The following is an 11,731-nucleotide window of genomic DNA, read 5'->3' as shown; positions in this document are numbered from 1 at the left end:
ACAGAAATACAACATCCAGCAATGCCAAGGCACACCATTAAAACTCTCTCAGCTGTACTTGAGTGTGACTACTCTGGTGTCAAGCTATGGAAAATCATCCGTCCTAATTTCTTCAGGTAGATGTTTCCTACTCATATAAATGATGTTTCCTATTCATGAACATTACCCTAAACAGGACACTAAGAAAAAAGACTATTCAGACCACTGAAACTCAAGCAGTCTATGCAATATCCCTTCAAACCACCAAAACCACATCCCACTGTTACTGTGCACTGTCTCCACAGCCACAGGTAAAGCCCTTTCTGCTGCTGTTTGGTGGCCCTTGTTTAGTTGTGTGGGTCAGGTCCCCAGAATCACTCCTGGTATGTACAACACCCTCAAGTGCATGCACTGGCTCAATGCAAAGATCTGGCTTAACCTATGTGAAAGTTTCATCTCCTTACAAGGGCAGCTCCTCCGGTCCCTGACTTGCCCCATGAACATTTTGTGTTTGACACCTTCCCTGCAAACCACCAAGCTTTGCACCATTGTGAATCTTCCTCCTTTACTGCTCAGGTACTCCAAAGGAAGGAGATGGAATTAGGATGTATGTCCCACATGACCCAAGGCAAATTTAGAACCTCACTGCTTCCAATACTATTTTTTCCATAATCCATATATTGAAAGACCTGGCACACCCACATAATAAGCTCTCCCACTGAAGTAACTGGGAACAGCATAAGACTGAAACTTGTGAAGTGCAATCAAAGATATGTCCCTTGTAAAGCAGAAATCACCATCCATTTGTGCTGTGTCACACAGACTCCAGATTTTGCAAGGCCTTGAGGACACAGCCGAGTGCTGTGATCCTGCCCCCTCGAGGCTCCCTCCCCAGACACAGGCGCAGCTCTCTGCTATGTGCAGCTGCTCACAGAGTGCCTCGAGCACTTGGTGATTTTCAGGCGCTCTCTGAACCTGAGATGGTCTCATTCTCACTGCTGGGGGCTGGCTGCTGGGATACTTGTTGCAGCTCTTACAAATGTAAATGAAATGACAACTTTCCTTCAGATACAGACATGAGAACTCCATCACTCAGCATCTGCACAGCAACGCTCCTTGCATTACTGAAAAGGAGGACAGAGCTTAAAAACAAAGGTAGAAACCACTGATTTTGGAATTAAAATCCAAAACCATGCAGGAAACGAGCATCTGTGGCTCTGATGTTCAGACAGTGTTGAGAATCTAATCCCAAGCTCATTTCTTTTGCTGTGTTTGGTGCCAACAATCTGACTGCGAGTTATAAAAGCCCAGCCTAAATCACTGCAGAACACACCAATGCACAGACACAAGCCACTGCATGATGTGCAACCAAATTACACACACAACTGCCTCACCAAGTCACCAAATTCATAAGGAAAACAGTTCTGTTCTTTGGATATAGCTTGAGCTATATCAGCTACTCTGCAGCACCTGCAGCTACAGAAGCACAACACTGACCTGTGGGCACCACTTGCCTCAATCTCAGTTCTAATAAGCAGAGCACAGATTATTATTACCCAGAGTCGAAAATAAAAGAGAAAAAAAGAAGAGCACATTTTCCTCCAAAATCCAAGTAATAAGAAAATTACCATTCTGTTCATAAATTTCCTTTCACAGATATAGCTTAATACTTCGTTGAGGACACAAACTTCATGGTTACAGAATAATCTCTCCATAACACTAACAATGTTTACTTCATGTAACAGCTTGTTTATTCAGCAGCTCTCTCATTTAAACCCTGTTATAAAAAGTATATCTAAAAAGTAGTTTAATTTTATTTTGTAGCTGCACAAGCAAAGAAAAAACTTCTATGACTAACTGAAATACAGGTTATAAATTAAAAATATCCTGTCTGTCCAAGAGTGTGAGAAATTGATGAAAGCGAGCAGCTGAAATCTTGTTCACTCTAATTGCCAAGATACTCCAGAGTTCTACTTAATTTATATCTCCTTAATTCTCCTTTTACATTAGGGTTGGAGAAATTTTCAGGATAAGTGTTAATGCTCAAAGTCATACTCACGGATCCACAGGCTTAATTCTTAAATTCAGCCAACAACAGATATCACAGTGAGTGAAGAAATTAAAAATTGTAAGAGGACCATCTTCTAAATGTATGATCTCTAGTACATAACAGCCAACTTATATCAGAGGAAAGGCCCATCCTCAGACCCCATGATACTGGTTTTTCACATTATTATTAATAAAAAGATGAGAACACAGACCTGTATGCCGTAAGCTTGACCCTCAAATAGGAAATCTCATGAACTTTGGATAATCTAATCAAACTAAAATGAATGCCCAAACCTCTCTGTCAGCTGGCTCACTTTCAAGCTCACTTGCTTGAATGACTGCCACCAACTAGGAGGTGACCTAATCCCAAGTCTGTCATGCTGAACAGAGAGGCACTGACTAACAAGGGCCTCCAGTGGCTTTGGGCCAGTGCATCAGAGCAAATGAACAGCATGAGGCTCAACAGAGAAGACTGCTTAGCAGAACATTTAAAGAACAGGCTCAAGCTACAACATGATGCAATACATTTAAAAAATATGTGAAATGTACATAAAGCACACATGTAGACATAAAGAACATGTAAATGATTTTGCATAAGTAGATATAAATACAGATAGGACGAGTGAAGCAAGAAGGATGCACAAGTAGCTACAGAAATTCCACATTTAGAAGTTACCTCAAATGTAGATTCAGTTTAAAAGAATATATGTCAGCATCCTTGATACAACAAAAATAATACATGTGTAATCTGCTAAAAGGGTTTTACTCTGATGCGTTACTGATGAGATCATTGTTGTCTGCCAAATCATCCACATATTTCATTAGAATAAAGAGCTACAGAAGAAACATGCATTAGTTGATTAATGAAAAAAACGCAAAAATTGATTGAGACAAGTTCGGTAGCATTAGGTTCCTTAATAGAAAAAAGACCCTCATTAAAAATTAACAATTGGTAAGTGTCTTGAGCTATTTTGTCAGTGTTTTCTAGCTTCAAGGCATGCTCTTTTCCCCTTAGTAGCAAACAGTATTCACACACACAGAGACACACCTAACATAAACACTGCTTGAATGTTTTTGGAATGATTTCTTTTTCACCCTGCTGTATCAGCAAAATCCTACGATTTATATTGCAACATATTATTGGGACACACAAAACCTTTCTGTAGCTAAAAAAAAACAAAAACAAAAATACAGCACACAAACAAAAGCCTCCCTCTTTAGTGATGATCTGAAGGTTTAGAAGCTTTCCATTCCAAGCAAAATTGTGCAAGTGCTATTTTTAAAACATGTTTTTAAGTGTAAACATTTCTATATTGGCAATAGATTTCTAGAAATAGCCTGTTATGACATGTTAGTAATCAATTTAGTAGATCCACTTCTACTTGTTGGGAGGGAGTGGAGTGACTGCTGGAGTGACTCAGCAGCAGCACTGTCCTGAGAGGACACAAAAGCACTGATGTGCAGGCACCTTGATGCAGGAGCTTGTGGGCATAATTAAAATAGACATTGATAACTTCATTTTCCATGGATCTCCTTGCAAATGTTAAAACTGATAAAGCAGCAATTCTTCTGGTGCAACATCCAGCAGAGGACCCCTGCCAGGAGGGTTCCTGGAGAACTCGACTGTCACAAACCAAGAAAAGCACATTACTAAAGGTCACAGATCACTCATGAAATAAGGAACACTCTAAAAAGGTACTGTATGTCTTCAGGCCATGATGTTTGCCTTCAAGCAATAAAGAAACTCACATGCTCACAAACACAGAAATTCAAAGCACAAGAACCAAAGTGGCTATTAGTGCAAAATATCAGCCCTTTGAAGTGCCCACCTTGGGCCTGAATACTGTAAAGCATGTGAAGTTCTCCTGTGTTCTATTCACACATTTTCTCCCAGCAGCCTCCATATCACTTTCCAAACATTAAAAAAACATTTTTCAGCCTCATTTAAGGGGGTGTTCTAGCACATCTCCCCAAACTAAGTTTACTCAAAAAGAACAGACAGGGTGGCCCAACGCTACACGTGCAGCAGCACCGGTGATCCCCACACCAACCTCCAGGAAAAAAGTGTAAACAAATGTGATCCATAGGTGCTTCCAGCCAGGGAAATATAATCTGCCTGCCTTTGGGAACCACTACCCCAACTTGCAAGAAAATGGGTATGATGCCAAACTAGAGACATGTCATGAGTTTTCATTCAATTATTTTCCTAAACAGTTTAGATAACATTTCCTGAAAGGCATGACACAACAGGCAGAATATTATTCACACCAAGTCACTCTCTTTTCACAACTTAAACATTTATAATATTTACTTCCAGCATAAAATGGTGGAACTTTTAAAAACAGATTTCTTTTATGGAAAGACCATCTGTTTGCAAATTTCTAAATAGAAGATAATCCTCTTGCATTGCTACTCGTGATTGCCTGAAGCTAGCTGGAGCCATGGCCAGCTCTAATAAATAAATAAATAAAGCACAAGCAATCAGAAAGAAAGCCCTAACTACTTCAAATCACTGTAGTTGAAAAGCAGGCTGAGAAGTTCAAAGAAACTATCAAAAATTTGACAATGATACTATTGTAAAGAAGGCAGCAAGAAGCAGAGATGTCCAAATCTACTCAGTAAGCAGCACCACAACATGGTAAAAGTCACCATAAATTATTCATATTCAGAAAAAACCTGTAAAACTGGGAATTGTGGTATCCCTGAAGGAGTCAGGAATATAAAAAAAATCTTCTGCTTAGGTACAATTTTGTTAACAGTCATCAGTGATGGGAGCAACCACAGAAGTAGTACATGACATTTTAATGGACATTTCATAACAGTCTAAGCATTTTAAAGTTTGTGACCAAAGCTCTTTAATGCAATGTATGTATTCAAAAAAGAGAGTAGTTATTGACCACAGTTAATTGCCCCAAGCTTAAATTTGATACACTGTCTGCTACTTGTCATTGAAGAAAGTAGTTCATACATGTGACCAACTAAGCTAATTAGTATTTTTATATAATAGATAATTTATAAATATATAATCTCAATCAGACACATATCCTTTTATACTGTGATTTAATGTACTTAGAAATTCTCCTGTCACCCCTCTCAAACAGGATGTGCCCTGTTCTAAAATGCAATACTGGACAGTAAAATACTAAACAGTAATTGAAAGACTGTAAATACAAATTGCAAAAAACAAAACAAAGCCTTACATACAGAGCCAAGAGCAGACTCCTGAAAAAGCCTGAGTGAAGGCTTGCAGTTTGTTAACTCACAGACTGCATACATAAAAGCACACATACAATATGCAATACATAATATATGCATACAGAGGGATAACAAAATATTCCCAAATGCTCAGCAGCAACCACTGCCACTATTAACAAGTTCTTGACAATCTAAAGCAAAATGTGGTCATTCTTCTACAACATAAGCAGGTTTTCTATGAAGAAGTAAAACCCCACATCCCAGTGCCACTGGGTGCCAGGTTCAGCTGCCCATCCCTGGCTCACACTGTGCCAACAGGTGACACCTCCTTACCCCAGCGCTCCCCACCTGCCCACAGCTGCCCTGCAGCCACGCAGCGAGGTGGGCAACCTCTGCTGCTGCATTTGCCACACTCCACCGAGGAGTTTAAAAATTGTGGGCCCATTTAGGTAGGAACAATACCACATTGTGTGCCTCTAATTACTGGTGTCCACTCAGGATCCTCAGAGACAGCGTTTCAGCCGTGGCTACTCAGCAACGCGCTCTCTCCACAACTATACTTCTAATTCCTGCTCTGTTCATTTTAATGCATTATTGTTTCCAAATACAATGCTTCAAATTGCAAATTATGTCTGGCTCAAGGGCTGATTATGAGAAACACTAGCACTTCTGCCTCTGTGTGAATAACTCTGATAATAATGAGTGATTGATTGAGCTCCAAGAAGTCCAAATGATGAGAAGGGTCAATTTGAACATTTTTATTAGCTTCTTTTGTTAAATCTAACACTCTTCCAGGCCAGAGACAAATACTGCATCTGGTTACCATGATTTTTTTGCAGCCCTCCCTACAGAAGTACAATTTAGAAAATGGGTACTGGTCTAAAGGCAGACCTTATAAGAAATGCTAATGAAACATAAAAACCCACCCATTTTACTGGCACTCAGGAGATGGCCAAAGAAAAAGAGAATGAAAAGAAAAAGTTGCAAAGGAAATTTGCTTCAAGATTTTTCTGCCAGAAAAGGGAAAAAAAAATCCCTCAGTAATACTAAGAGGCATCACAGCTCTACTTCACAACCAAAACACTTTGCTTAATAGGCCTGCTGTAGGTAAACATGAGCTACAACATGAAAATCACTAAAAATGCTCACTAAGCACATGCAACAGCAGAGAAATTAGGACAAAAATGTAGTAAACAAGCTAGCTAGACCAGGAAATTGCAGTTACATTATTCCAAGAACTTAAGTCTTGCAGTCATGCAATTAAACTGTATAAAATCAGCAATAGTAACTTAGACACACAAAAAGTTAATCAAACTAGCTGCAGTTCGTCCAGAACCTTCCAAAGATTAAATTTTCCCTACAGATCTCATGACCTAGAAATGTTAATACATAAATCAGGACTTTTTCTGTCAGTTACTAGAGATCTTCGTTGATATTTTCCTAGAAAATAACCTCTGCACGGTAAATTAAGCAATAGGTGATGTCTCTGGATCTTTAGCCTCATTCACATATTTACACTTAAAGAAGGTAGAGAAGCCACAGACAATTTCCAGCAGAACACCACAGTCAACACTGTAGGACCTGTGGGGCAAGTCTGAACAAAATATTCCTAAAACCAGACAAGTGTGCAGCTGTCATTCTCTTCTCTACAACACCAAAAAGCAATTCCCCTCACTGAGCACCCTAGTGCTGATGGCTGTGGGTTACAGTTTAGGGTCTCCTGTCCCATTCTGGGTTTCACAGCGCCACTCAAGTCTCCTTGTGGCTAAAAAATAAAGTTTAATTCTATAACCAAATTAATAATGCCAACAGAACACCTTTACAAGGTACCCTAGAACACAATTCATTTGAGTGCCCTTGAAGTCTTCAAGACCAGGATGGATGGGATTTTGAGCAACCTGATCTAGTGGAAGATATTCCCACTCAGTAAGGATTCTATTAGAACTAGATGGTCTTGAAGTTCTAACTTAAACCATTCTGTGATTCTATGAATCCACTTTATCATAGAAAGCAGAGGGCAAAAAGTAACAGGCACATTATTTTGAAAGTTTGCTACAAAGATAGGGCTATGGCACAGGGACTTAGCCTGAGCCAAGGCTCTGGGTAATAAATATTAATATGTCACTGCTGGCTCCACATACCTCTGTCTCTTCTATCAGCTGACATACCCTGCAGCAGGAAAATTTAGTTTCCACATGGTGAATCTTCTGGGTGGAGAATGAAGAGCAAGGCTTTGCACTGCAGCAGCAGCACCAGAACATCCATCTCTGGAGCAGATGCAGCAAGACTCAGGTGGATCTTTGCTGGGACAGCAGGTCCCCACAGCAGCTGCTTCCAGGGCTTGCCCAGAGCTACCTGGAGCCCTGGAGATGCCTGGCATCCTGTAGCTGCCAGCAGTCAGAGCCTGAGCTGTCTTCATGGTAAGAATTTGAAAGCAGTTGAAATAACTATATCAATAGTGATTTACACTGCTGATTATTTTAGGGCCAAGCTGGGAGCTGAGATTTTTTCAGATTCAAAAGATGTACAAAGCAGGACTTGCTGAGAACTAATTACAGGCAAAACATGTGGGGTGGTGAGTTGGGGTGGCTTGTTTATTAATTTTGTTTCTCTTTTTTTTTTTCCAACCCATATAAATGAGCTCCTAGCACAGAAAATCTCAGACCTGGACCAGCCCCATGCACACTGACATTTTTGTTCTCATTTCTACATGCTCAGGCACTATAGGAAGCAAATGACTAGGCCTGCATTTATTTAGAAACCCAGAGAGATGATGTTTAAAATAAACCCAGACTTGACTTCAAAGATATCTGGCTCTTGAGATGTTCTTGAAATGATAACAGCTCTGCTCAGGCTCAGAGTATACAGCAATTATCACTGCCATTTCACTATTTCTTCTGAATATATAGCCTAAAATAAATCTTGAAAAAAAACTCCAACAATGAAAATGGCACTGATTCTCCACATTTCCTTTAACTTACACAAGCAGTTTCCTTCCTTTGGGGTTATAAAAGGCAAATACAACTAGCAAAGTATTTGGAGCTCTTCAGATGATACCAGGAATCCTAATGGTTAGAGATTATAATATTGTAGGTATCATTACCTGCTCAGCAACATCAGAGAGAAGAAATACTTTAATTGTCACACTACATCTGAAACTCCTGCTTGTGCCAGCATGTTGTGCTCTGAGTTTCAGGATTTTAGCACTATGTGCTAAAGACAATGATAGCATCTATAACAACATTGTGAAATATTTGAGATTTATTTGTGGTATGCTGCTGTTGAAATGTGTAACAGCAGTTCAGCTTGCATGCTAAACACACCTGGTGTTGAATATGCTAGAGGCACTTGCAATTGGTATAAAAATATACTACTTTAGTACTGTGGTACTGAAAATTGCTGATAAAGATAAGATTCTAGATGCATTTTTGTTTTTTAATCTTCTTTTTCAGATCCTTTAAAGCTAATCCATAAACTTGGTCACTGATTAGACATTTTTTTACCAAGCACTACTTATAACAGCACAGCATGAAAAAGGAAACTACATCTTCAGTGATTCATCTCTCCAACATCCATCCAGCATTCATCCACCTTCAAACTACACTCAACACCAGTATCTGGGAGCTCAGGCATATGTTTTTAGCATACATATATTTCATATTAATACAATGCAGGAAACATCATAGGACATCAAAACCCCTGAAGACACTAGCATGGACTAGGTACTATCGTATTTTTAAAATGAGAAAATAGCTCCTCTTGAAAGTTTAAGTAGCTTGCCAAACTCCAAGAGTTTTTGTACTGCAAGCCCAAAAACATTAGGACTAAATATGCAGATTTCATTGACAAAGCTCAATCTGTGAAGTTAAAAATCAGTTAACATTGGTTGAAGTAGTTATTTATAACAGAGAATTTCTCTACCAATACAGCATTTCCAACATATTTTCAACATGACATACAAACTCTTTAAAAACAGCCTATCAGTAGTAGGCTGTTATATTTATTGAAATTAGTCAAGTTCACCAAGCAGTTTTATGAAACTATACTATGTTCTTTTTCCTTTTTGGACTTGGAGCTACAAGACTGATAGCAACAAAGTCCTGAAAAAAGTGTTAACATTCGTAGAAACTAAGAATTTATCTTCTGCAAAAGCAAACATTTCAAAATTTACTGTTAACCACATCATCAGCTAGACCAAACATACACTGTAAAACCAGTTCTTGAATTCATTCCAGTAGGGTCTATTTTATAAACATCTACAGCCCTTTCTTTCACTTCTGCTTATTGTAAGTTTGCCCAGAAGTGGTAAAATTTAATACATGGTGGAACACTACATTAACTACTGAAATGTTATTGCACATCAAAAAGGTTTACTGCTACTTTGTAAACATGCTTACCTGAGTGCCATAAAATGCTGACATAATGAGCCAGATCTACTGCAGTGCACTACAATCAGGCCTGGGCACTTGAAATGCAAAAGCAGCTCCTTGATACAAAAGTCATTTACACAATCTCTAAAAGACATTTTTGTATATGGCATACCTCAAATTTTGTATTATTTTGGAATTAGGTAAATATACCCCAAAGGATCAGTAACAGGACAAATTGCCCAGAACAGAATATGTGTACACATTGTATTTTGTACTTGAGCACAAAGGCAGTGTCTCAAGAAACCCCCGAGCTACAGATCCCTGAAGCCCTGGGAACACCTGATCATCCAATTCTGGTATCCCAGCCTTGGGAGCTACCACTGCTCAGTGTCAAAGTACTGGGATACAGGGAATTCCTGGGTGTCATTTAACTCTTGTGCGACCAAATTCTTATGCTTTTACATTAAATCCTAAGGAATCAGCCAAATATGAGTGGAATAAAAAGAACTCTTTCTCCCCCTTCAAAAGTAAAATAAACTTCCTCCTTTTGTGACTGGCTGAACTACAAATGCCTGAGGTTTTACTTGATATATGTACTTTGGGATGAAAATGGAAAATATCAGCATTAATGCAACACTAATTTTAGATATTTAACAAAAAACAGGTGACATTTTCTGGTGTAGCACGAAATAGTAGAAAGAAAGATTCCTGTCAACTGTTTCTTCCTCAGTTCCACAGAAAATAATCACCTTTTCTAGCTCAGTGGATCTTATAAGACACTATTACCCCATCAGACAATCAGCTCAGTATTTTAATAGTTGCCAGTCCAAGACAATTTGGAGTAAGATGCTTGGAAGCACAATGAAAAAACAAAAACCCCCTTTATAGATAAATTATTCCTTAACATTTAGCATGCCATGAATGTAAGGAGTCTCAAATACAGGTATGTTACTTCCTATACTCTTGGGGTCCTGTGAGGTCAGCAGTCCCTGAGGGTAACACAAGGTCCTTTAAAATGTCAATTTTTTTGCATGAAAATCTTATTGTACATCCACATGTTCTTGATTCATGAGAAGCATAAGTACATGCTGGTTGACTCACATTTTTTGTACCAGCAATTATTCAGTGACTCTCATTCCTATCTTACCAAGGACAAATACTTTTCACCAGGAAAGTGGTTAAGCATTGGAACAGGCAGCTGAAAGAGGCTGGTGACTCTCCATCCTTGGAGATATTTGAAAATAAACTGGCCATGACACTCAGCTGATGAAAAGTTGAAGCTGGGCTGCTGTGAGGAGGAGATGAACCAAGCAAAAACCTTTCTTGCTCAAATCACTAAGAGTGCAGTACTTTGGATATCTCTTCAGCTCCTTATAATTATTTTTCTTTCCTCTAGAAGTCATCAACAGATTCAAAGTGGGGGAAATACAACTTCTATGTCCCATTGTCACCACGTTTCTAGTATTTCCCTCTCTCTTATTCTTTCTACAGAACTTGTGTTCCTCTTCGTTCTTCCTGAAGCAACAATTTAAAAACCTAAATAAGGCCTCTGAAAGCCTTATACCTACTATTTTCCTACTGCATTCAGGGAAACACAGGTGCTCACCAACTAGTTCTGTGCCAGTGTATTCTATTCCAGAAATTATACACTGCTTTAATCCCATTTTGCCATTTTCACTGAGGGGTTGCGTTATTATGTCTTCAATGACTATTTCTTTGCACAATAGTAGGACAAGTTAACATCTAAACAGGAGGCATCAGCCTGCCAACACAGCACAAATACAAATCATTGCTCCTGGGGACTGAAATGCAGTGGTAAGTTGGAGCTTTGCCTTTTAGAAAAGGATCAGCTGTCCTGCAGCTGCCAACTTCAGTACCTTAAGAAAATATGACTTAACCACCTATGTCATCCCAGACACAAAACTATATTGAATTGCATTCATTTTCCTCTAAGTCAACATTACTATTTCGTTTTTTTTAAAAGGATTTTCAAAGATGAGTCTGCTTTAAAAACATAATCTACAGCATCCACAATATATACCAATGTACAGGTACTATCAGTAGTGAGTTAAACCTCTAAAGAAGCTTTCCAAGAGATAACAAAACACATGTCATTAACAGAGCTTTTCACCTAGCAA

The 11,731-nt window shown here is 38.9% G+C and overlaps 1 protein-coding gene across 16 annotated transcripts in view; it reads right to left on the bottom strand.

Annotated features, from left to right (window-relative positions):
- Positions 1-11,731, bottom strand: part of PARD3 (par-3 family cell polarity regulator) — a 445,615-nt gene that overhangs the window by 120,455 nt on the left and 313,429 nt on the right. The gene's annotated exons all lie outside the window — the stretch shown is intronic.

The sequence above is a fragment of the Zonotrichia leucophrys genome, chromosome 2 (assembly GCF_028769735.1).
Source record: "Zonotrichia leucophrys gambelii isolate GWCS_2022_RI chromosome 2, RI_Zleu_2.0, whole genome shotgun sequence".
Lineage (NCBI taxonomy): Eukaryota > Metazoa > Chordata > Aves > Passeriformes > Passerellidae > Zonotrichia > Zonotrichia leucophrys.
Note: the sequence above shows the minus strand (reverse complement) of the source record. Positions and strands in the feature narration are given on the sequence as shown.